Source organism: Periplaneta americana, chromosome 2 (assembly GCF_040183065.1).
Source record: "Periplaneta americana isolate PAMFEO1 chromosome 2, P.americana_PAMFEO1_priV1, whole genome shotgun sequence".
Taxonomy (NCBI): Eukaryota; Metazoa; Arthropoda; class Insecta; order Blattodea; family Blattidae; genus Periplaneta; species Periplaneta americana.
The window spans coordinates 109,353,015-109,380,118 of record NC_091118.1 but is presented as its reverse complement, the minus strand read 5'-3'; the positions used below and the strand labels follow the sequence as shown (position 1 = coordinate 109,380,118).

The following is a 27,104-nucleotide window of genomic DNA, read 5'->3' as shown; positions in this document are numbered from 1 at the left end:
TGTTTTATATGAAATATGGAAAATATATGGAAATTAACGAAAATATGTACTAAACTCTAAAATATGGAAAAATATGGAAAATAAAAGTAGGATTTTTCAACCCTACACATTGTGAAACATAAAGATAATGCAAAATATAAATTATATTAGCTTTATAAGTAAATATGTATTTACATATAAATCCTTTCCCTGGATATAACAAATGAAAGTGTATTGTAATTTCTTAAAATATATGTACCCATTTTTACTTTCTCATTGTACACCAGTATAAAGTATTTTGATACTGCAAAAAAATCGATTTCGCGATTTTCACGGAAATGCATGTTTTCAGCAATCATGGTACTGAAGAAGTGGTCTTGGTCATGCCTTGTGTCCATCTGTGTAAAATAGTTTCTTCTAAACTATTCAATTTTCTTCGTATTTAATATGTAGAAGTCAAGTTGTCTGGAAATTATGTTTATTATTATAATAAATTTGAGTAGAGAAATTAAGCACCAAATGACATAGTCCCAGTCAAATTCAAATATTTTTTCAATGGTTATGGATGAGAGTATTGGCAAAAAAAAACTCTTAAGAGAGACGTATTATTATATACAGAATAATTCTAATTTTCATTGCGAATTTTTAGGACCCAGAACCCCTCAAGCCATATCAGGCCAAACAGGGAAAGATAATGGAAAGTGCTTCACTGTTTAAGAATTAGCATATTTATAAACACATTTGATAGAGTGAGTGAACCACTGAGGTATGGTATAATACTTTAACAATAATTTATAATTTTATACAGTGGAACTTCATTCATGAGTTTCTGTTGGGGTCAGAAGAAAACATATAACTAAAATGACATTTAATAACATATGATATAGGATTTGAAAACTATATGGGAAGAACGAGTTAGCCTATTTAATAAAATTTTCACAAGTGCTATTTAGAACTTCATACTTAAGCCATATCAAATTTAGAACACATTCTCGAAGAATATAATATTTATTTATTTTATTCAACTAGCTAGCTAGTTAGTGAGTACAAATTAAATTTATAAAACAAAAATGTTTCTAGCCACTACTGTAAGAGCCAGGCTCGTGTACAGTATGATCTTAGCCAGTAATATAACATAAAATTTACAAGGACAGTTTACTAAATACAGTAAGTAACCTAATGCAAATCAATAACACAAGAGAAAAAGAAAAAAAAAAAAAAAAGGAGAAAGGGAAAAAGAGAGAAAAAACACACTTAATATAAATTGACAATCAGACAGAAGCCAGAGTGATATTCAATAAAAACATGAATACAGGCGACAGAAATAAAAGGTAAAAAAAAATACATTTGTTAATATTATATTGGCCTAATACCGGAACTACTGCGTTTGTTGAAGCAGCATGACTTGAAGTCTTGAAGGAATTCTGTTGGAAGACGTTCAGGAATCTCTTCTACATTGTGATAAAACCCTCAAGGCTTTGGAGAATGAGACTATTATACATCTCGCGACCGATTGACAAGAAGAAGATTGTATTCTACAAAAACAAGACAGCTACAAAAACAAGACAGCAGCTCTGCCTGTGTATGATGAGTTCCAGAAACTCTGGTGTTCTGTGGCAGTTGAGAGCACAGATAACTTGAAGATAGAGGAATATCTGGAGAAACAGGGAATCCGCTCCATGCAAGACCATGGACCCAAGAAGCCGATACTCTACAAGTGTAAGAAACCGAACCAGCACAAGAAGCCACGAGAAAACAAGCACTTGGCTGACACCCTGGAAACATACGATGACAAGTGAAGATCGGAGAAGTGAGAGTGGGATTGATTATTTATTGTGACATTGGTAGAGGAGACTGATGCTGTTGACTGAACACGAAGACTGGTAGACAATGGGTGTGCATTGTATGCGACTGAAATAATGACGAAAGGGTGTATGTTCTATCATGTATATTTAAGTATCAAATCATATTATATATCATGAATAGTTTTATAATTTTTTTTTAAAAGCTTCAGTTTTAAAATATTTCAAATTTGGAAAATGTTTTGTAATATTATTATAAAGTCTTGGGCCAAAACTAGCACCATGTTTAAGAGCTGCACTTGTATGACATTTAGGCTCAATTAATGGGAATGTCTTCAATTACGATATTCATGTCAATTAGATTTAATGTTTTATTTGATTTCTGTGGTAGTAACTTAGTAAACTATATTCATAAATTTCTTCAATAGTTAATACTTTAAAATCTGTATAAATTAAATTTGTTGTGTGATCCATATTTTTGGTCAGACAAATTTTTATTAATCTTCTGTGTAACAAAATTAATGGATTAAGTACAGATGATGCTACTCCACCCCAATTTATTATACCATATTGTATTAATGATTGTACTAAAGCTAAAAATATTCTCAATAATAAGCTATTATTTGTGGGAAGAAGTAGCTGATTAGGGCCAAAGCTGGCTTATATATTACATTTCAAACTTCAATCCAGAAAATTTTACGAAATTAACTTGCCTTGTTCTTACTGTATGATCTTCATTTAATAACATGTGATTAGTTTACTTACTTACTTATGGCTTTTATGGAACTCGGAGGTTCATTGCTGCCCTAACATAAGCTCGCCTTCAGTTCCTATCCTGAGCAAGATTAATCCAGTCTCTACAATCATATACCACCTTCTTCAAGTCCATTTTAATATTATCTTCCCATCTACGTCTCTGCCTCCCCAAAAGTCTTTTTCCCTCCGGCCTCCCAACTAACACTCTATATGCATTTCTGGATTCGCCCATACATGCTTATGCCCTGCCCATCTCAAATGTCTGGATTTAATGTTCCTAATTATGTCAGGTGAAGAATACAATGTGTCCAGTTCTGGGTTGTGTAACTTTCTCCATTCTCCTGTAACTTCATCCCTTTTAGTCCCGAATATTTTCCTAAGCACCTTATTCTCAAACACAGTTAACCTCTGTTCTTCTCTCAAAGTGAGAGTCCAAGTTTCACAACTTTACAGAACAACTGGTAATACAACTGTTTTATAAATTGCAACTTTGAGCTTTTTTGAGAGCAGACTGGATGACAAAAGCTTCTCAGTCAAATAATAATTTATTCTGCGTTTAAATTCCTCCCAAGTGTCATTTATATTTGTTACTGTTGATCCAAAATATTTCAATTTTTTCATCTCTTCAAAGGATAAATTTCCAATTTTTATATTTCCATTTCGTACAATATTCTGGTCACGAGACACAATCATATACTTTGTCTTTTCGGGATTTACTTCCAAACCTATCTCTTTACTTCAAGTAAAATTCCCGTGTTTTAATAGTTTGTGGATTTTCTCCTAACATATTAACACCATCTGCATAGACAAGCAGCTGATGTAACCCGTTCAATTCCAAACCCTCCTGTTATCCTATACTTTGCGAATGGCATACTCTAGAGCATTACAAAAAAAAAAAAAAAGTTTATTTTGTACTGCTTCTGAGGAATAAACCTGCTCTTTTTGAAGTTCATTTTCACTAATGTTCCACACTTCTTGTTGGATATTTTCCTTAAGTTCATTCAAGGTGTGAGGGTTGTATGCTACACTCTTCAATGTCCCTCACAAATAAAAATCACAGGATTTAGATCAGGGGACCTGGGGGACCACAAACCATGACTCTCAATGCGATTGCCAAAAACATTAGAGATTGCTTGCATTGAAACATATGCAATATGCATGAATTATCCTGAACAAAGTATGCGTATTCTTTTTCCTCATCTGTGAGCTCTGCAAAGAAAAGCTGCAGAATCAGTTGCACATAACGTTCAGAATTTATAGTGTCCTCAAAAACGAAAGTACCTACGGTATTATTTTCCTTTCTGATATGGCACACCACACACCTTTCTTTTCATCATGTATCGGCAATTGTAAGCTGTTATGGGAATTTTCAGTGCTCCAACATCTATTATTCTGACTATTTACATAACCACTGAGGCAGAACCATCCCTCATCACTGAAAAAAACCAACTTGGGGTCTACTAAGCCATCATGGATTGATTTAAGGTACCAATTACAAAAATGAATCCTAGCTGCATCATCAGGGACCAAAAGCTTGTGCACTACATGGGTTTTGTATGGTTTTAACTTTAAAAGTTTAGTGGTGATTTGAACAGATGTTTTAGATGCCCCTACTTGTTGTGCTAAACGGCGTAAAGATTTGTAAGCGCTTTGCTCTAACCGAAAACCTATTTCATCCAATTTCTTCTCTGTTAATACACGTTCATTCTGTTAATGCACGTTTATTCAGACGAGGGTTCTTATTTTGTACAGATCCTGTCTCTTTGAACTTCTTTACTAGTCAGTATATTGTTGTTTTATCTGGCACAGGGGAATCACGAAATTGACGATGGAACTTACAGCGACACCTTCTCCATGAAGACTTTTTTTTGTGAAAGTATTACAAATAAAAGTGCATTGTTCTGTACTGTATCTCATGACACAACTTACACACTTGGCATTCAGCACAAAATTGAAAACTGCTTTCTGTAATATTTTGTTGCGCAGGATCTGGTAGTTCAAGAATATTCTCTTGATCATTGCAAACGTCTGAATAAATTGACGGACTCATTATTACTGCTAAAATCTAGTCTTTCAGGTGAAGCTCCCTGTAAAGCAGATTTGAATAATTTCAAGGGAAAAATTGTTCCGGGGCCGGGTATCGATCCCGGGACCTCTGGTTGAATGTACCAGCGCTCTTACCAACTGAGCTACCCGGGAACTCCACCCGACACCGTCTCAACTTTTCCCTTTATATCCACACTACTTGCGTGGGCTGACGAAATACCAGAGACCCACATCGAGTGCACACGATCTCTGTGTGACTTGGAATTGTGGTTTTCTGTTAACATACACAGTGACGTATATATTATGCAAATCTAGTCTTTCAAGTGAAGCTCCCTGTAAAGCAGAGCTCACGCGAGTTGTGTGGATATAAAGGAAAAAGTTGAGACGGTGTCGGGTGGAGTTCCCGGGTAGCTCCGTTGGTAAGAGCACTGGTACATTCAACCAGAGGTCCCGGGATCGATACCCGGCCCCAGAACAATTTTTCCCTTGAAATTATTCATTATTACTGCGCACAAGAATGGTAAAAAAATTATGAATTATTGCTAGATTTCTGTTAATCATTTAATTAGACCTTGCGAACTAATTCCTTTGTATTTTGCATGGGATCTAATCTGAGAATAACAGGGCCATAAACCCGGGAGCAGGTAGTGGCACTCCAGCAATTAGTTTTCTGCAGCTTTGCTGGCGTTTCGTCTCGTCCACCCAGTATTTGAGGTCGTTGTTTTCATTTTAATTTGAACATTCTACCTGTCTTTCTGTTTGTAATGATCATGTGTTTATATGATACAAAGTAAACATTTTTACTTTAACATTGCTTTCTTGTAAAATAAGTTTTTTCTTGTCATTGTGAGTGAAAATGTCCCATATGTGACAATGGAATGCTCCATGATTAGATAACACTTAGGACCATGTTTGCATTTCCCAATGTCATGTCATTTCAGCAGTAGTGTTTTTACGTCCAGTTGCTTGCCAACTATTGCTGTGTTTGCAGTAAAACTCCTCTGCCAATCTCTCTATTTCTTCTGCTACGCCCTTTTTTTTTTTTTTTTTTTTTGTGAAAAAGTTGTCTTCTTTTTTCTTCTGATGGAATTATATCCATAATTAGTTTGCAGACAGCTAATTTCTTTCTTGGACTATTTGGCAAATGTTGTTGACTTTTCCTAATGACTGAATAGTTTTATAAGAACTCATGGATGCAATGATATTTTCTAGATTGACCTTTGCTTCTTTTTGCTCTGCATCCTCTTTGTCTTAGGCCATCACTCTTGCGTTTCTTCATTAATTCTATTCTTTTTTTAATTATTAGTTCCCTTTTCTTCTTTCTGCATCCTCTTCCTTCCTCTTTCCAAATGAGCTTCACATTTTTCTGGAATCTTTCTCAATTTTTTTCTCTCATTCTTTGCATTCTGTTTGTATACAACTTATAACAAAATTTCATTTTCCTAGGAGACAATCACAAGTAATTTGTGTGCTTAAATGCATGAAATTTTATATTAAACAATAACAAAAACAATAATTATTACGCAGTACTTAAACATTCTTGTAAACCAAAATAATATGTCAATTTTTGTTGTCATTATAGGCGATATTTAGATATATTTATTTTACTTGTTACATCCATTACACATTTTTTTAAGTGAAAATAATGAAGTTTATTTAAAATACGTTGTTAGATAGAGACCAGTGTTAACCTCACTCTCCAAGAAAAGGCAAGTTATTCTCTCACATATTATGTCACTGGAATAAACTTTTACTATTTTCTTGTAATGGATGTGACATTAGATCTATGTTATACTTATCCATGAATTAAACACACAAAAACTCACCAATATAAACTTTGAAGTAGATAATACGATTCCTTAAAGCAGTTTGCATCCAACAATAATCTGGAATTCCTCCTCATTTTTTTAAATCAGCTGATTACAGTATTGCCAGTTTTATTTGCCAGAGTCTCTTTGCTAGCAATTTATTCTCATATCTGTACATTACCTTAAAAATGAATAAATCATAAAATACTGAACACAATTATTTTATGCCACAACACTACAATGTTTTGCCCAGCTTGTTGTTTTGTTTAGTCAACTGTCCGAAGACAGATATGAACCTCACAAGTGATACCAACATGGCACCACTTATGAGGCAAACTAGGTCAGGAGATAATGGGATATGGTGGCCAGTTCCATTCCCTCCTCAATCGCATACATCGCCAATTAGCTACATATTACATTAATTAGACTTCAGATGTATAAAAACAATTTATTCTTCCTCTGACATATCGTCAAGTGAGATATACTGCCTGGTAATAGATGTACATATCAGCCAGAACCTCAGTCAAATATATTGCCCATCTTATGCTACTGCATTAATAATGGAGTTCAATAAATTTTTATTTTTCTACTTCATTGTCCACATTTTCATGGATTGACTCCATAACCAAATTCAACTGTACAGTTAGACAGGATCAGCCAATTAAAGTATTGAATTGTCTGATTTGACATAATGAAATAACAAAGTAATTTTTACCACATTATAAGATCACATAATTACCATTATTGAGTTTAATTCTATTAAAAGTGGTAGGTAAAGATAACTTATTGAATTTGGTATTCCCAAGAAACTAGTTTGATTAATTAAAATGTGTCTCAGTGAAACGTACAGCAGAGTTCGTATAGGTCAGTTTCTGTCAGATGCGTTTCCAGTTCACTGTGGGCTAAAGCAAGGAGATGCACTATCACCTTTACTTTTTAACTTTGCTCTAGAGTATGCCATTAGGAAAGTCCAGGATAACAGAGAGGGTTTGGAATTGAACTGGTTACATCAGCTTCTTGTCTATGCGGATGATGTGAATATGTTAGGAGAAAATCCACAAACAATTAGGGAAAACACGGGAATTTTACTGGAAGCAAGTAAAGAGATGGGTTTGAAAGTAAATCCCGAAAAGACAAAGTATATGATTATATCTCGTGACGAGAATATTGTACGAAATGGAAATATAAAAATTGGAAATTTATCTTTTGAAGAGGTGGAGAAGTTCAAGTATCTTGGAGCAACAGTAACAAATATAAATGATACTCGGGAGGAAATTAAACACAGAATAAATATGGGAAATGCCTGTTGTTATTCGGTTGAGAAACTTTTATCATCCAGTCTGCTGTTGAAAAATCTGAAAGTTAGAATTTATAAAACAGTTACCGGTATATTACCGGTTGTTCTGTATGGTTGTGAAACTTGGACTTTCACTTTGAGAGAGGAACAGAGATTAAGGGTGTTTGAGAACAAGGTGCTTAGGAAAATATTTGGGACTAAGAGGGATGAAGTTACAGGAGAATGGAGAAAGTTACACAACACAGAACTGCACGCATTGTATTCTTCACCTGACATAATTAGGAAAATTAAATCCAAACATTTGAGATCGGCAGGGCATGTAGCACGTATGGACAAATCCAGAAATGCATATAGAGTGTTAGTTGGGAGGCTGGAGGGGAAAAAGACCTTTAGGGAGGCCGAGACGTAGATGGGAAGATAATATTGAAATGGATTTGAGGGAGGTGGGATTATGATGATAGAGAATGGATTAATCTTGCTCAGGATAGGGACCAATGGCGGGCTTATGTGAGGGGGGGCAATGAATCTCCAGGTTCCTTAAAAGCCAGTATGTAAATAAGGTAAAGATAACTTAAAAGCATGTTACTTATGGTATCATTATAACCCTTTTGTCAGCACTTAATATATTTTGTGTAAATTTTATTATTTTTGTCTGGTTTTAAAACTTATTCCTCCAGTCTACAGAGGAGAAGGAATGAGTAGGCTGGCTATTATTACTAATTAAATTTGTTTACATGCAGATTCTCAGTAAGCCGAAAGTAGCATATTATTCCTCTTATCATTCATGAATACTGATAACATCTGTGTTATGTGAAGATAAGTGGTGTTTCCAGTGCTTACGCCCTGCTAATATTGTTGTAATTGTACTTGGCAGTTCTTCAAAATCATTTTGAGTTTGTCATAGTTGTTCGGCATTAATACTACATAATTCCAATTATATCGAATGGGCAACATATTCAGCTTAATTATATAATAATTACCACTTTGAAGTAATGGTTAGCATGCCTGACTATGAAACAAGTGGCCCAGGTTCGAATCCTGGTTGGGACAAGTTACCTGTTTAAGGTTTTTTTCCTGGGTTTTCCCCTTCACAAATTAAGAACAAATGCTGGGTAACTTTTGGGGCTGGATCCTGGACTCATTTTGGTAGCATTATCATCATCTTACTCAGATGCTAGATAAATAATCATAGCAGTTGATAAAGCGTCGTAAAATAACCAATTAAAACAGTGTTTTTAATTTATTCCTTGTAATTAGACAATTTACAAGTAATTAAACTATGTTAAGTCTGGTCTTTAATGAATTTCATTTATAAATTTTAACATGAAACATTTAAATGCTCTTGTGTGGAATGAACATCTGACGTTACTTTCTTAGCAATGGTTCATTAGATAAAACACAATGATTCCATTGTAAATACCTGTACAAATAGATGATATTTATTCAGTAAAGGAATAAAGGAAAATAACCATTAATAATACAACACATAAATTGCATTAAATTTATTTACTCTCAAGCATATTAAAGATTCTACCAATCCTTTAAAAATCTAAATGTCACAGTATGTAACACTTAAACGAGAATATAAACGTTGCACGCAATTACAGAGATCCTGTGAATTCCATGTCACTTTATTTTTTATTAAGACATTTTAATTTGGAATTTACACTTACAGTTTCCTCATGACTTATTCACGGTCCTCACGTGGATATTTTTCCCTCGTCTCACATTGGAAATCATCGCTTTGCATGAACTGTCATTTGTCAAGCATTCTTTTTATTGTTTATTACACTTACACAATTTTTCGTTGCTGATTTCGTGAAATAACGTAATAGTTTCGCTAAGAAATGTAGCATGAAGAACGATGCAATATTACATTGTTTAACAAGTTTGTACCCTTTTGCAAAACTGCATCCTGTGAAACATGAATAAGCTAAACAGTGTTAATTTAACTCTCAAATGTAATAATTGCTGTGACTCAGCTGTTGCATCTCTATGAAGCCAATATTGGGAGAGGAGAATGGGAACATGAACAGAAGAACATAAATTTGTTCATGAGGCAGTTATTAAAAAAATTAACAAATTAACTTTATTATTTGTTAATTATATAGATTTATAATTAGCAACCTTGGCTCCCCACAACTCATACAGGAAGGGACGTGAAAGATTCTAGAATGATCCAGACAAGCTAGGAAGTTGTTTTAAAAGGACCTAGAACAGTGGTTCTCAAAGTAAGATCTGCGAACCTCCCCCAGGTTCCCAAAGGTCATTCTGGGGGTCTGTGATTATTCTGGATAAGGAAATTTTTTCTTCCTTCAGAAGAATTTTATTTTTTTAGTATGACAATAATGTCAGAAGTGCATTTGTCGTTCTTGTTACAGCTTATAAACACTTTTGTCTTTGATTTGAAGAAGAAAAATTAAGAATTCAAAATGAGAGACAAGCTATGCGAGTTTTCTTGGTTGTGTAAAGTAGCATATTTGGTGGACAGTTTTCTCTTATGTTTATAGACTTAATTTGGACCTAAATATAGAAGTGTTGAGTAATTTCTAAGTGAGAGCAAAATTGAAACTTTGGTAAAGAAAATGCAGTTGTGGGCAAACCAAAAAAGACCTATGCTTTGTTACCAATATTTCAGAGTTTATACTTACCTCTGAATGAGATCTTGACAAAGTAAGATATAATTGCATGCCAGGTCACCTGGTTGGCGAGTTGGTATAGCGCTGGCCTTCTATGCCCAAGGTTGCGGGTTCGATCCCAGCCAGGTCGATGGCATTTAAGTGTGCTTAAATGCGACAGGCTTATGTCAGTAGATTTACTGGCATGTAAAAGAATTCCTGCGGGACAAAATTCCGGCATATCCGGCAACACTGATATAACCTCTGGAGTTGCGAGCGTCGTTAAATAAAACATAACATTTTTTTTTTTTTTTTGCATGCCACTTGAAAGGACTTTGTTCTGCATTCAGAAATTATTTTCCGGTTCCTAATTCTAAAAATGTGTGGATTCAAATATGTGCCAGCATGGGACTCCCAGTCTCATCAAAGGAGGAAGATTGACTTGTTGAACTATTGTGTGACACTTCTTTGAAAAACGTTTATGTTCAATGTAATATTTTTTATTGTTGGCTGAAAGTTCATGCAGAACATAAAGTACCCTCAGAACGAACCTTGAAACATTTAATGCCATTTCCCATTACTTACTTGTAAGAGGCAATTTTTTCTCTTTTCTGATAAGAAATAATAAAATAAAATTGTTAATATTAAAATCCCCTTCATTCATCACTATACAAAATAACAAAGAAGAAATAAAAAAATTCAAATCCTATGAATATTATCAAAACTATTAACAGAAACTGAGTAAATGTGGTGACAAACTGGAGATTAAAGATAACTAACATTGAACCCAAATAGGCTATAAAGGCATTTTAAGCACAAAAAAAAGTTCCTTTGATGCAGTTAATCTTGTGAAAATATTCATTTCTTCTTGAGTACAAGACATATTATACAAAGAATGTATTGAAATTAGAGTATTGTTTTATTTTACTATTTTATAATATCAACTCTGCTGAAACATATTAATGAAGGACATTACTTTTTTCAGGACTTATTACATTGCTTATGTTTAATTCAAACATACAGTTAATATTGTTTCAATTTTGGAAAATATAACAGAAATATCATTATTCATATTCACTTAATATTAACCCCAAACTGTAATCTACCCATCTTTTCATTGACAGCTTTCTAAGGGCCCGCGAAAATATTGATCTATGGAAAGGGGGTCCACAGTGCTAATATGTTTGTACTGGCCTAGAAGCATTAAGCAGTCTGCTGTTTATTAATGGCTTCCGACTTGTGTATTGTGTAGTACAGAGTGCACAAAAATCTGTATATCCGTATATATACAAGGACATTTGAATAGTAATGGCAACGTAGTTACTGTTTCACACTAAATTTATTTAGGTTACTTTTGACATTACATACTTCAAATATAATCTACTGCCATGTCAACAATATGTTGCCAAATTCCTGGATGACCGCGACTCCATCTGCAGCAGCATTTCTGGATAGCTATATCTCTCTCACTGATCAATGTAAAGCTCTAAAGAAGACAACTCTTGATTGAAAGCAAATGCCTCATTTCGATCCAATTTGCAATAGTTCGTTATGGTATACTTCTCTTCCTTGGTATTCCTAAGAAACTAGTTTGATTAATTAAAAGGTGTCTCAGTGAAATGTACAGCAGAGTTTGTATAGGTCAGTTTCTGTCAGATGCATTTCCAATTCACTGTGGGCTAAAGCAAGGAGATGCACTATCACCTTTATTTTTTAACTTTGCTCTATAGTATGCCATTAGGAAAGTCCAGGATAACAGAGAGGGTTTGGAATTGAACGGGTTACATCAACTGCTTATCTATGCGGATGACGTGAATATGTTAGGAGAAAATCCACAAACAATTAGGGAAAACACGGGAATTTTACTGGAAGCAAGTAAAGAGATAGGTTTGGAAGTAAATCGCGAAAAGACAAAGTATATGATTATGTCTCATGACGAGAATATTGTACGAAATGAAAATATAAAAATTGGAAATTTATCTTTTGAAGAGGTGGAGAAGTTCAAATATCTGGGAGCAACATTAACAAATTAAACACAGAATAAATATGGGAAATGCCTGTTATTATTCGGTTGAGAAACTTTTATCATCCAGTCTGCTGTCGAAAAATCTGAAAGTTAGAATTTATAAAACAGTTATATTACCGGTTGTTCTGTATAGTTGTGAAACTTGGACTCTTACTTTGAGAGAGGAACATAGGTTAAGGGTGTTTGAGAATAAGGTTCTTAGGAAAATATTTGGGGCTAAGAGGGATGAAGTTACAGGAGAATGGAGAAAGTTACACAACACAGAACTGCATGCATTGTATTCTTCACCTGACATAATTAGGAACATTAAATCCAGACGTTTGAATGGGCAGGACATGTAGCACGTATGGGCGAACCAGAAATGCATATAGAGTATTAGTTGGGAGGCCGGAGGGAAAAAGACCTTTAGGGAGGCCGAGACGTAGATGGGAAGATAATATTAAAATGGATTTGAGGGAGGTGGGATATGATGATAGAGAATGGATTAATCTTGCTCAGGATAGGGACCAATGGCGGGCTTATGTGAGGGGGGCAATGAACCTCCGGGTTCCTTAAAAGCCAGTAAGTAAGTATACTTCTCTTCCACAGGCTTCTTTTAATACCCTAAAGCAATGAATTGCATGCTTTTCTCTTGCAACTTGGATTTTTATGAAGCACCTTTATTTGTACCTTTAGTGCTGTATTGTTTACTACAAATAACAAACAGCTGCTGTATTTACAAAATATAACTACTTTGAGACTTTCAATATTGAAAATTTATGAAACAGTCGTCGTTGCTGTATTATGTAGTGCAAGATTTCAATGGTCACCACCAGGGGCACTGATTTACAGCATTGTTGCCATTACTTATCGAATGCCCTAGTACGTTTCAAAAAGGTGGGATGTACCTCTTAGGAATCCAAACAACATATTTGTCCCTCCATGGTTTCTGCATAGCTAGATACTCTGCCAAGTTCTGTTGTTCATGTCAATCAACATTCTTGGGATCGCTCTTTGAAAAGTTGTGGTCACCGCATTTTTGAGTTCATTGTTTGTTATATAACAGAGTTTCTGTACCACCTCCTTGATGAAGCTCCAGTGTGTGGTATCTAGTATTGTTAGATCAGGGTTTCTTGAAGGTCACAGAAGAGGAGATGGACAATTGATATTCAATCCAGTCCCAAAGTCCAAATTCATATGGTGTTGAACAGCCAATGCAAAGTGGGCCGATGCCCCATTGTCTTGAAACCAAACACTGTTCATAATTCCTGCATCTCGTAGTAAAGTTGTGGAATGATCCACTCATTGATCATTTGGAGATAACTGACGTGATCAAGAGAACAAGAAAGAAATTCAGAGAAACTTGGGTTTTCTTTTTCCATATTATTCTTGACATTTTTTATTTATGTGCCATTAATTTGACACTCATGGACCCACACAGTGACCACCAAATGCTTCGACTTTCATCTGCTACCATGCATTGCGATTTTTAGAGTATCAACAGGGGCAGACCCACAAAAGCAGAACTTGAGACAGCAGGAGAGCTTGTGAAGAAGCTCATCAGCATGAACATGGCATATTTATTCACGTCAGTTTGAGGTAAATGTAGGGGTATACAGACTTCGTGCACACTCTGTATAATATTAAGTGTCATGAGAGTGAACATTACTACCCTTCTCTACGAAAAATTATATTATAAAAAGTTCCAAAAGAATGACTGAAAGCTTTGAAAACTGTCTGTGGTGATGGAATTCAAATTCAGAGACCGTTACTGTTGGGAAAAAAGGAATGTTTGTAACCTGAAAACTAAAGCTGCGGTTTGTTTACGGCGATCATCGCTGAGCAAACATTACTGGTGATTGTGGTCTGAAGTTCCTAGCAGTTAAAATGAATGCACACAATTTCTTTACAGCGATCGCCAATGTAGATTGTTGGACGTGACGCAGATCGTTGGAATTTGCTTCTGAAGCAAATTCAGAATGTACATCGCTGCATACATGTTCAATAATCGATATTTAGAGAGGGCTATGTAGAAATATTGAATCGAGTTATGGCAGCAAAACAAATGAGAATTGACAGCAATGTACGCTGATAAAGAAATCATTTTCTGACAATCATCACCAGCATTTATAATTGCAGGCGATGTGTGTCCGGCGATGATCACCTTAAACAAACCGTAGCTTAAGAGTGAATAAAATATAGAAAAACACTTCAAACGAGATTTATAGATGTAGAGGGTAATATTGAAATTTTCATATGACAACAGCTTAGCCTTACCTACTTTAGTGAAATGTGCAAACTCTCAGATTTTACCTGTTTCAAAATTCACAGAGTTTAGGTCCACGTTAAATGCTTTTTTTTTTACTTGGTTATTTAATGATGCTGTATCAACTACTGGATTATTTAGAATCAGTGGAATTAGCTAAAGCAAAATGAGACTGATGATTTGCCATAGATTATCTGACAATCACCTTTTGGTTGGGAAAAACCCAACCAGGTAATCAGCCCAAGCGGGAATCGAATTCACACCTGAGTGTAACTCTGGATCACCAGGAAAATGCGCTACTGCCTGAGCTACACTATAATCTGTGCATTTCGAACTGGCAGATCAAGGTCATATATAAATGTACAAAAATACAAACCACGCATGAGTCACTGAACTGATGTACTGGTAATTCCGGCTTTCCCAACTGACTTTAATTGAGGGAAATGGTCCAGGATATGGGTAAGCACACGTGGCAAATGCAGTCCATTACTTAACCTTGAGCTGCCAGTTCGAAATGCACAGGCTATAGTTGCTTAAATATTTCTTACACTTGATGTATAATCAACGTCGTCGTCGTCATCATCATCATCATCATCATCATCATCTTCGAGAAATCTCTTGCACTTTACATATGGCGTTTTCATTGAAATTTGAAACTGTTTTTTACCAGTTAGATTCAGATAAAAAAAAAATCTAATATTGGCTTAAATTAGGATCTTATTCTGAAGTCTGACTAGTGTAATATGTAGTTAGTCGGCGATGTATGCAATGGAGGAGGAAAGGAACTAGCCACCCTACCCCATTATCTCCTGGCCTAGTTGCATCATAAGTGGTATCACATGTGAGGTTCAGACCTGTCTTCGGACAGTTGACCAAACAACAACAATACGGATACAACTTTTAACAGATGACTGCTTTCACCATTTGTAGGATTATATTTTGTAAAATATAAGTAGAAAATACGCGAGTGTACATTGCATTGTTTATTTTATAAAGACTATACAGCAACCTTGTGATTCTGTAATTAGCCTACTTGCAGTTTCAAGTCTGTGTAGCGGTAATGATAACTAAAGCACTAAATAAACAAATGTCGCCCAATTCAGTATTTAAAGTTTGCATTGTACTGTTTATTATTACACTGAAGTCTATATGACAATTCGAATATCTCAACAAGTTGGCCAGATTTTTTGTAACTTTCTACATACAGTATCAAAAATTTCTATTTAGACGAGAATAACTTGGATCAACATATGAGTTTGACTATTAGTTCAGAGGCTTCATTCTACTGAAAAGTTTACGTAGTCGTTGTGTAAGTGTTTAGTTAAGGGATTAAACAAACAGGGCATCATGATATGTGCTGATAAGATAATTTGCTACCAATTTCGGCGAAGGTTAAAGAAAACATTATTAGATGTTATCTTTGTACATATGTACTTCTTTGTTCTAGCAAAACTGATATGTAAAATGAAAGTTCGCAAAAGTTCTACAATGCTGTAGTATACGTACATTAGTATGCCATCTTTAGCACAAAATTATATATTAATGATATTATAATATTCTTTGTGTGTAGTGCAGTGTGTTGAATAAGGATTGTACTGTTAGTTGAATGGCTTGAATGTCGACTTTCTATTCTGTATAGCTACGTTCCAAGTTCTGATGAGTCCAATGGGCATTTTGGTGGACAAGTTTTCGAGCATTACTCACATTTCCCTTGATGTCACACCATTTCTCCATCATATCACAATCCTCATCCTTATCCTCCGTGCAATATAGTATCATTTGCACAGCTGTCAAACATATTTGAGTACGGTATTTCAGTTTTCCAGCCATTTTTATTCAATTTTTATCACCGACTCATCATTTTATTGCCTTTGAATGTTTATACAGTTGAAACATTGGAAAAATATATTTCTTTCTATTTTTTTCCTTCTGTTATTTCAAATAACGTTATACAAACAGAAATTAGTTGCATATTTAAATGAATTCTTAATTTCACCACCCCATTGTTTCTTCGTCAAATGAATAAAGTAGACATATACTTGTGGGAACTTTCGTAGCAGTATTATAGTAGAGATGAACAGCTGTTAATATAAAAAAGTTATGTAATGTAAAATAGTTTGTCTTACAGTTGAACGCAATATAGTTATGTGTCAGTTTACTACTGCCATTGTCCAGACTCATTATTGACCTATCGCGTATGATTACTGCGACCTGTGATTGTTGATTGTATTGTCAATTCCCAGATCCATTGTTGACTTGTTTCGCATGCTTACTACGACATGTAATTGTTGACTGCAGTCGTTGTCGAGATCCATTATTGACGTATCGCGCATGCTTATTGTCGAGGCACGTTATTGACTTATTGCGGCCTGTGATTGTTGACCGCACTGTTTATGTCTAGACACATTGTTGACGTATAGAGCATGCTTATTGTCGAGGCACATTATTGACGTATCGCGCATGCTTACTGCGACCTGTGTTTCTTGATGCACTGTCATTGTCGAGAGACATTATTGACGTATTGCGCATGCTTATTGTCGAGGCACATTATTGTCGTATCGCTCATGTTTAGTGCGACTTGTGATTGATTTTTGACTGCATTGTCATTGTAGAGACCCATTATTGACGAATCTCGTATTCTTATTGCGACCTGTGATTGTTGACTGCAGTCATTGTCAATCTCCATTATTGACGTGTCGCCCATGCTTACAGCGACCTGTGATTGTTGACTACATGTTGCATTTTTCATTTGCAAATAAGTAGCCTATGTATTTTATTATGAGTGATTGTGTTGTTCATATTTATGCATTATTATTAATTAATCATGAATAGAAGAAAACTTCCTCAAATTTTATAGTCTTGAGAAAGAACAGTAACAGATTTGTTTATTTTGGAAGACATGTTTCTCAATTTGAAAACGAAAAAGATGCTGAGACAAATTTAGTAAAATGCGACAGATTAAATGGCATGTTGAAGAGAATTTTTGGGAAATATATGAGGAAAGAAATTTAAACGAGATACAACATTACTTCTAAATCAGCATTCCTATATGGAAGTAAATGTTAGATTCTCCAGCAACATGATAAACACAGAAATAACTGTTCACAGATGAGATTTCTACACTTATTAAGTGGAGTGACCTTACGAGATAGAATTAGAAATGAGGAAATTAGAAAAAAATGGCATGTTGAGGAAATGGTAACAGTACTAAAAAATTACCAGTCCAAATAGAATCATCACGTTCAGAGGATGCCAGTTAACTGCTGACCTAGGAAATTATTAAATTATAAAGCATATGGAATCTGAAACATAGGAAAACCATTTTGCCAATGGACCGATCAGTTTTTGTAGTTGCAGAACGGGCATTAGTTACTCAGAATTGCAAATGGAAGAAGAAGAAGAAGAAAACTTTAAGCTGAACAGGGAGTGTTTCTTCTACAAAAGTGGTGACAGCATGACCGTTATTTTTCTGAAGTGAAAACAACTTTTGAACAAAGATGTCTTGATTATAAAATTCCAACTCAAGGAATTTATAACCTTATTAAGAGGTTTGAGGCAACAGGTTCGGTGGTGGATTTACCATGGTCCAGGCATTCTAGATTGGCATGTACAATAGAAAATATACAACTTGTGGCTGAAATATTTGTTCATTCACAAAATAAATCAGCTGTAAAGGTATCAGCAGATACAGGAATATCATATAGAAGTCTGAGAATGAATTCGAAATGAGACAGACCATACATTCTACAAACGGATCTTGTGGAGCAACTAAGTGGCATTTAAATTGAATGGTCGTATTAATAGGCACAATTGTGTATATTGGGCATCTGCAAATCCACATGCCATCATTGAAGAAAAATTAAATGTATCTGGCATTTCAGTTTTGGCAGGGATATGTAGTGCTAGTACAATTGGCTCCTGTTTTTTTCGATGAATCACTAACCTCAGAATGCTATCTGGAAATGCTACAAAAATTGTCATCAGAATGGAGAATAGTCCCCCCTTTTTTTTTTTTTTTTTTTTTTTTTTTTTTTTTTTTTTTAAAAGACATGAGAGAGACAATTAACTGGCAATAGGGTGGAGCACCTGCTTACTTTGCACTCATTGTACGAGACTTTTTAGGTAGGCTCTTCAACTTCAACAGTTGGATAGAGAGAAGAGGAACGAAACGACTTTTTTTCTGCGAAATCCCAAGATTGGAACAATTGTAAATGATTGTAAATGTTAAGAAATTTATAAGTTTGATTTCAGTGATATAATTTGTAAAACTGTAATACATAGATGTCTTATGTGTATTGAAAACAGTGGTGGTCATTTCGAGCAGTTATTATAACATGTAAGCTGTTTGTACTTAAGATAAGATGAAATCACTTGCATTTGCACTTGCATTTATGGTAAACTGACTTATGCTGGTCCTTGTATACCGGGTGTTTCCAAAAGATTGTAAAAATTTAAAGGGATGGTAAGGTAGGACATTTGGAGCTGATTGAGATAGGGAATGTGTGTCCACTGAAGCGTCTATTTAAAGCTAAGACATTATAAAAATGCTATCCCCTGCAGGTAGGCAAATTGCTTGAAATTAATAATTTAAAGACCCTTTGGTGCCTCATAACTCTATCCCTATTTCAAAAAGATCGTAAAAAAAAAAATCTTCGTGAGGTGGTAGGGCGGGACATTTGGAACTGTTTGAGTTAGCAAATGAATGTCCGTCGAAGTCTCCTTTCAGGCTACATCATTGTAAAAGTGTTAACCCCTATAAGTAGGAAAGATGCTTGAAATTAAAGGCTGGTGCCTGATAAATATGCCCGTGTTTCAAAAAGATAGTAAAAACCTTGTGGAGTCGTAGGACAGGGCATTTGGAGCTGTTTGCGATATGGAATAAATGTCTACCAGGCAGCAAATGACCTTTAATTTCAAGCAACTTGCCTACCTGCAGGAGTTAGCACCTTTCCAACGAAGTACCTAGGTCTGAAAGGAGGCTTGGGCTGACATGCATTCCCTATCTCAAACCACTTGAAATGTTCTGCCCTACCATACCACGAAGTTTTTTAACAATATTTTTGAAATACTCTCTGTAGTGTATACAGGGTGGAAAGTGTCCAGAATAAATGAACTATGGTTTATTTAACGACACTTGCAACTGCAGAGGTATCAACGTCGCCAGTGTGCTGGAATTTTGTCCTGCAGGAGTTCTTTTACATGCCAGTAAATCTACTGACATGAGCCTGTCGCATTTAAACACTTAAATGCCATCAACCTGGCCGGGATCGAACCTGCAACCTCGAGCATAGAAGGCCAGCGCTATACCAACTATGCACGAAAGTGTCCAATGATAGAGCAAGTCTTTAAGGCCATTTTGTGTTCTTTCTTTTTCTTTAGTGGGAAATCGACTTTGCTTCTGGAAAAATTTGCAATTTCACATTTGTCAACACATGGAAACACTCCATCTCCACAGCAGTGGGGACGGTTATATAGTTAATCTCCAATCAGACCTTTTCCATGAGGTGATTGTCCTTATGTTCTGCGGTAGTCAGGCATTAGTTTGAAGCATGCATCTGGTAACAGCATTGCCATACATTTTGTTACTTAAAATGATTTATTAATTATATTAAAATACTCTTAAATCGTAAATGTGACAAACATTGTGCAAAATTATTTGTTAGAATTTAGAACTCTAATGTAAAGACGTTTCTAAAATATGTATTTCTAAATGTGTTTTAAAGCTAATATTATCAAAATTTGTCATGTAAAATAATTATTTCTGGCAAATCTAAGTGTAAAGGAACAAAATGGTGCAGAACTTTTCCGTTCATAATATGCTCAGGATTGGACCCTTAAAAGGACTGTCGTTGGACACACACATGGGGGGGGGGGAATGTGTGTGTGTGTGTGTGTGTGTGTGTGTGTGTGTGCGCGCGCGCGCGCACACAGTGTTGATGCGACCTACTTACGAAAATCAGGGGAAAAAAATCATCGAAAAAAAACAGGAAATAACAGTAGAATAATTAACAATTAATTTCCTCACTCTATTAGGATTGATGCACCAATAGTTGACCATTTAGTGAAAGTATATACTACAATATAATTTTAATTAAAGAATATTTACAAACAAGAATTGAAATTATCAGTAAAGATTTCCTTAAGTTTACACAAATGAATGGTACTGGAAAATGTATGATACATGTTAAATGGTTTGAGAAAAAAAAAACACTCGTGAAGCAATGCGTTAACTCACCAGTAGCTGACCACTGCATCCCAGTTGTTGAACAGTAATGTTCCACTATTTGACCAGAGTACATATTTGACGATTACATAACAATTTAAGACATTATAAAGCAACTAATTAATTCAGTCACTATCACTAGGCTACAAAACGTTTCAGTCACACAAAACAATAGTATATATGATACAAAAATTTGCTTAGACATAAACGGCCTATTTTTCTTTCACATCTATTTTACTTGGGAAACTATAACGAATTCTGTCCTGTGTATTTTCAATCATAGGTTGTGGTAGAACAGTTATAACATCATCATAACCTGCTACAAAAATATCATCTAACTGTAATTTGAAAACAACATGTTCAGAATTTACAGATTTACAACCCGTAACACTCATCTCAGATTTACTTTTCATTTCTTGAACAATGTAGACATATCTGTAAGGGATGGTATTTCTTTTTCCAGACATGACTCTGACCAATACAAAAGCTCCTGGAATTACATTTTCCTTTGTAGGTGGATTACCGATACACACATTGCTTGCCTCATCATCACTAGTTGTAAATACACTGTCATCTGAGGTATCTTGCAGTTCCATAATACCATCTTCATCAGAAGTTTTACTCTCGTCACATTTTTTCCTCTTAGACAAATTTGTTCCTGGTGTAAGCTTATCTTGGTTTAATTTCATCTTCTGTGTTCTTGCTTTCTTTGCCTTTTCCTTTTGTTGTTTCTCATCTTCATTGTCCTTCCAGTATTTCAACCATTCTGAAGAGGTAGCAGCATGAGGTAGTCATTGTTTCTTTCCTGCGGTTTTGGATTTTTGTGGTGATTCTGTTGGCCAAATAATGGTGTTCGCAAATGCAGGACTAATACCTTCTTTTGTTTTGGGTACTGTTGAAATTGGTGTTGTTGTAGGCCTAGAAGGTGTTGAAGGAGAAGTTTTTGAAGTAGATGGCGTTGAAGTAGGCATTTTTGAAGTGGATGGTGCTGAAGTGTCACATAAGTCACAGCTGTCAGATATCCTATTTCCATTTTCTTTCCTTTTGAATTTGATTTGCATCGGAGTTGTTCATATCAGAGTGGTTTGCCTGCTGCATAACTCTCTTCCGAAGTTTAAGCCATAGGTTGAACAGTTCCCGTGCGGATTCTTCACCACTCCAGGTTCCTCCTCCTTCAGCTTCCCTGAACTCTTCTGCCCTTCCTGACTTCATTGCTGATTCGATATATAGAAGGTGCTCAACAGAAAATATGGTAGGTTTGCAGGCAATACTTCCTGTTGAACCATCTGAATGCCGAGATTCATGAGTCATACATCTTTCATAATCCACAGCATCTGGAGAGAAAAGGTATAGACCACATTTTTGGAAACCATTTCTTATGGTATTTGCAGTGGCTCTCTCTTCTAATGCCTTCTCCAGTAATGGTCCGAACAGTGCTTGGGTGATACACTTATTATTTGTTTTCCGCTTCCATTCCGCTACTGTGTTTGACCAACCTGCTTTTAGACTTCGAAAGACAGACACATCTGCCGGCTGTAGTAGATGAGTTGTGTTAGGCAGGAGTGCATACAGTAGAACACCATTATCAACACATAATTGGCTAACATTGTATGTCAGGTGGGATCAATGGCCATCTATTAAAAACAAAATGGGAAGCTTTATGTTGTGGTTCTTAAGCCATGGAATAAAGATGTTGGCCATGTAACCATAAAATGCTTGTCCTGTCATCCATCCACTATCTGATCTTCCAACAGACCACTCAGGATTAAAGTTTTTCACAATATGGCCAGGAACACGTTCATATGGATAGATTACCATTGGAGGTACTGTGACACCACTTGCCTGGAAAACAGCTAGCACTGTAATTTGCTCCTTAGCATTTCCAGATTTTACTTCATAAAAATTATTATATCCCTTTGGTCCCAAAACAAGACCTGTATCTGGAGAAGTAAAAAATCCAGACTCGTCGGCATTGAAAATACGAGTTGGATCATCCAGAATGTCAAAATGCTTTTCTGTTTCTAAAAATTGCTTCAATTCTGCAAACCATGCTCTAATCCTGATCTCTGACACACAAGCTCGAGCTTTATTAATAGGTTCCGCATGTCTCTCTGTTAGTTCCTCATGCCTATTCATGAACAGTGAAAACCATTTCCTACCTGGTTTTCCCTTAGTAAATGGATTGGGTCTCTTATCTTTTGCCACAAGGTCTGCAACTGTTTCAAGAAGAGCTGATCTTTTTAATGGGAAACCCTTCTTTGTGTTTGCAATTATCCACGAAGAGAGCAGGTTCTCCTCTGCTTCAGTCAGAATGGAGGAAGGGCCCATCTTCCTCTCTTCGGGAACTTTTCCTTTTATTTTATTAATTTGAGTGGAATGTGGCACACCATACAATCTTGCTGCCTTCCTTATACCCTCCCCCTCTCACACAGCCATTATGGCTTTCACCATGGCCTCTTCTGGATACTTCAAAATTTTCTGTGGTGCCATGGTTTGTCTGTAAGGATAGAATACACTGATCTAAATAATTACCAACTACTGGTATATCAAGTAGTCCCAGTGCTTGACCACTGCTGGTCAGCTTATGGTAACATGCTAATAAATCCTGTACCAGTACTTGTACACATAACCTATAACACTTAAAATAAATAAAATCGATATTCTTGAAAATTTAGGCACTTCTGGAAACTATTAACTTATATTTAGTACAACAACCAAAGCAATACTTACATTTTCGTCTGCGGATGAAGCTTGATATTACAACCTTGTGCTCGACCATGTGCTAACTACAGCGGCTCTCAGTACAATACACTCTACATTTAAAATTTCCTGTATGAATGGAGATGTCACTTCCTGTTATTGGGTGTATTCAATACACTCAAAAGCTATGTTCAGAAAATGATTTCTGAAGGAACAGGTACCTAAGACATCTGGATACTTAGTTAAAATGGAATATATATAACATTGGTCAGTGGGGTGACTGGTGCGCTACTGGTGCACCAACCCTATATTAATTAAAAAACAGTGTATACTACAAAGAGATGATACTGTTGGATTACTACACAATACATCCCCACCACTGAAATGAACAATTTTGCTAATGTAACTACAGCCAATAATGTAAGTCTGTCAATACGTGCAACAATACACAAAATAAGTTTGGTAGAACTTTTGTCTGTGGATTCATCGGCAATTTCCATTATCTTTCTGTGTTTTCCACTCCCGTTATATTTTGAACAATAGCTATATTTTTTGTACGCCCACAAGTTATCTTTGTCAAAATTTCTGAATCTGGACAAATAGACTTAATTAGTGCTGGTAAATGCTCCATAATATTGATCAACAGATTAAGTATGTTCTACTACAAAAACAGATTGGTCTCAGTTCTGCTTCTCTCGCCTGAGTGTTTATTCTTTTCTCTCGCCATAATGTATATTTTTGTAAAATCACTCGTAAAATCTGATTGTTTTTTGTCCTAAAGTGTCTGATTGTGGTATATTTGGAAATGAGATAGTCGATAACATTGCAAAACAGGCAACATATTTGCAACCGATACCTCTTCAAATGATATCTCTATCCAATGCCTTTGCTTCGGTAAACTCTCATTTTATAAACCTATGGATCAACAATTGGCTCTCTTCTGACAAAGGAAAAATTTTACAGTCCGTACAAAAGAAACCAGATGACCTGCAAATGTACAAAAACTTGCCCAAACATATTCATACATTTTTAACAAGAGCCAGAACAGGTTACATTGTCACACAACTGTACCTACCCCGATTTCACCTTTCTCTGATACTCCTACTTGTCTGTGGTGTAATAATCATGATGAAGATCTGGGACACATTCTTCTATACTGTCCATCCATAAACCACAAAAGAAGTAAAATAAAATCATCAGTACCAGTTGCAGAAGACATAATCCTGCAGTGTATATTGACTACACCCCAACTCTGGCTACTAGCAACAGGCATCTATAATGAACACCGATCAAAATACCCTTCATTTCTCGTGAATAACAAGAACTGAAAAGACTGTGGTGGACTATAGTGGACCATATGTTGTCAGCAAACAGCTCAATACATTAAGAATATTGATATGATTAATTGATTGATTGATTGATTGATTGATTGTGTGATTGATAAAAAGGACTTGATCATCTGCATATAATAGAGTATCTAGGATGATATTTCATCGGAGTATGATAGATCCATGTAGTTACTGTCAAACGCCAATGTCAAATGATTATATTGAAGGGATGACCTTGTCGGATGCCATAATTTATTGGTTCCCAAGTAGAGAATTCTGATTGAATGCTTATTGATATATTATTTTTGTGTAGGTTATATATCGCATATATAATTTGATTTGTGATGTCATCACCAGCTTAAACTGGTAAGAGAATATTTCGGTCAACTCTAACAAATACCTTTTTGAAATCCATGAAAATTATGTGTAATTCTTTGTTAAATTCCTTGTATTTTTCAATCAAAAGTTTTTTATTTACTTTTTATTTATTTAGCTCGTAGGCAAAGTGAGTACAAATTAAAATTATATAACAAAAATGTGTCTAGCCACTACCATAAGAGCCAGGCTCGTGTGCGGTGTGGTTTTAGCCAATAATACAACATAAAATTTACAAAGACAGTTTACTAAATATATTAGTTAACTTAATTTAAACCGATAACTAACACACAAGAGGAAAAAAAAAGAAGAAAAAGAAAAAGAGAGAAAAAAACACATTTAATATAAATTGACAATCAAACAGAAGCCAGTGACATTCAATAAAAACATGAATATACTCTACGGAAATAAAAAGGTAAAAAATACACACATTTGTTAATATTATATATTGTGAATAATTTTATAAATTTCTTTTTAAAAGGTTCAATTATAAAATATTTCAAATTTGGAAAATGGTTTGTAATTTTATTATAAAGTCTTGGGCCGAAACTAGCACCACATTTAAGTGCTGCACTTGTATAACATTTAGGCTCAATTAATGGGAAAGTAGACTTTTGTCTTCGAGTATGATATTCATGTCGAAATATCCATCAGCACAGGATCATTCCTTTCTAAAGCCGTTTTGCTCTTTGCCAAGTAAATCTCTATAGTGAATTTGTAGTTTGCTGGCAATGATTTTTGCATATGTTTTATATCCGCTATTAAAAAGACTTGATTCCTCAGTAAATTTTGCAGTCCTTGCAATTTCTTTTTTTAAAGATTGGTATGACAATATCTTTTTTTTTTTTTCAAGAACTTGGTGGAATTTTATGTTTGAAAGATTAATGTATCTTAATTTTAAAGTTTTTATTTAAAAAGTTCGATATTTATAGTATTCTCACCAGGTCCTTATTGTTTTTAATGCCTTCAGAGCGATGTCTAATTCCTCTTCAGAAATATATTGAAAAATGTTATTTCTTAACAATATTTGTTCTAATTCGTAGCAGGGGAGTAACCACAAACTATTCAAGTATTGAAGCCAGGTATTTCTTAGTGACATCAATTTGTACATTGTCTCTGTTTTTCTGACCTAAATTTCGTAAAATTGTATAAGATTTGGATTAGATTTAGTTAAATCTCTTTCTAAGTTTAGTATAAAACTTTCCCAATTACTTCTATGTTTCTTAATGGTTTCTCTTTTTGCTACGGTTCTTTTCCTGTTGATTTTGTCTTAGGCCGGGAATACACGGATGCGCTGCGGTAGTAACACGGCATTACATGTAATGCGTGGAGTAGATTGTGCACTCTCGAACAAGTGGTGCACACGATACGAACCATCTGAGCAGTGCGCAAGCCTCGAACACCCTTCTACAGTAGTTCCATTCTATCTCGCACGATGCACAACCATGGAAAACGAGGAAGCTTTGCTAACTCCTATTTGCGCTTTCGTATAGTAGGATACATTTACAACAGAAAGAGACGTAGACCTATGGAGTTGTACAAGAAACGGCTAGGGAGTAATTTTTTAAGTGCTATAAACTTTCAAGACATCAGCTACCAGTATAGAAACCTTAGGACTGCTCGGATGATTTCCACCAGTTCTGGAGAATTATTGATGAAAATTGGACCAAACTTAAAAAAATCAGCCACCAACATGTGAGAACCAATCTCAAGTCATGATAGGACAGTATTTATTGTACTAAACTCAATTCATCCTTTGAAGAATGTTATTGTGTAATTAACAAAGTATGTAAAACACTATTTTTGGTTGATAGTCTGTAGTATATGTCAATATGCCAGGTTTGCAGTGACTTTACGATTCTTGGTGACTGGGGATTCGTTTACAAGCCTTCAGTACATTT

At 35.2% G+C, this 27,104-nt stretch overlaps 1 protein-coding gene and 1 non-coding gene across 6 annotated transcripts in view; one reads left to right on the top strand and one right to left on the bottom strand.

Moving 5' to 3' along the window:
• LOC138694493 (endoplasmic reticulum metallopeptidase 1-like) overlaps positions 1–27,104 on the top strand; it is a 145,811-nt gene that overhangs the window by 10,997 nt on the left and 107,710 nt on the right. The window lies entirely within an intron of this gene.
• TRNAN-AUU (transfer RNA asparagine (anticodon AUU)) lies at positions 4,663–4,736 on the bottom strand. The gene has a single exon. It is a non-coding gene; the product is annotated as a tRNA-Asn (tRNA).